Raw genomic sequence first — 426 nt, forward strand, 5'->3', positions numbered from 1 at the left:
AATTTATTTTTCTCCTGTGGTAACCATTCATTTTACATACCTAGGAGTGGCAAAAAGTTTTGCTTTACTTTATATTTTATGACAGACTTATTACACCAATCTCAGTTGTATATCAGTACAAATCTCAGTGTTTGAATTTACAAATTGAATCAGAATATTTTTTCATTATATCTGAAGGAGATTATACAATTAAATCATCAGATAGGCCTAACTCACCTTGCCTTGTTAATGTATAGGTCTGGATATTTTGTGTTCAGAAATGATTTTTTTGTCAAAAAACAAGCTTTTAATGCATATCGTTCCCCATAACAGAAACTCACAAGTTTGAGAAGCCACAGCGTGCAGTATTGGTGCCTCAGGATGTTAAGAAATGGGAGTTATCAGAAGCTTACCAGGTAATGGAAGTGGTTGTAAAAATTTAGTAGT

The 426-nt window shown here is 32.6% G+C and overlaps 1 long non-coding RNA gene across 1 annotated transcript in view; it reads left to right on the forward strand.

The window, feature by feature from the left end:
- The window catches only part of LOC119585464, a 2,752-nt gene that overhangs the window by 1,377 nt on the left and 949 nt on the right, over window positions 1-426 (forward strand). Inside the window, exon 2 of the long non-coding RNA XR_005229892.1 lies at window positions 313-395. This is a non-coding gene — a long non-coding RNA (uncharacterized LOC119585464). The remainder of the gene's footprint in view (window positions 1-312; window positions 396-426) is intronic.

Source organism: Penaeus monodon, chromosome 19 (assembly GCF_015228065.2).
Source record: "Penaeus monodon isolate SGIC_2016 chromosome 19, NSTDA_Pmon_1, whole genome shotgun sequence".
Lineage (NCBI taxonomy): Eukaryota > Metazoa > Arthropoda > Malacostraca > Decapoda > Penaeidae > Penaeus > Penaeus monodon.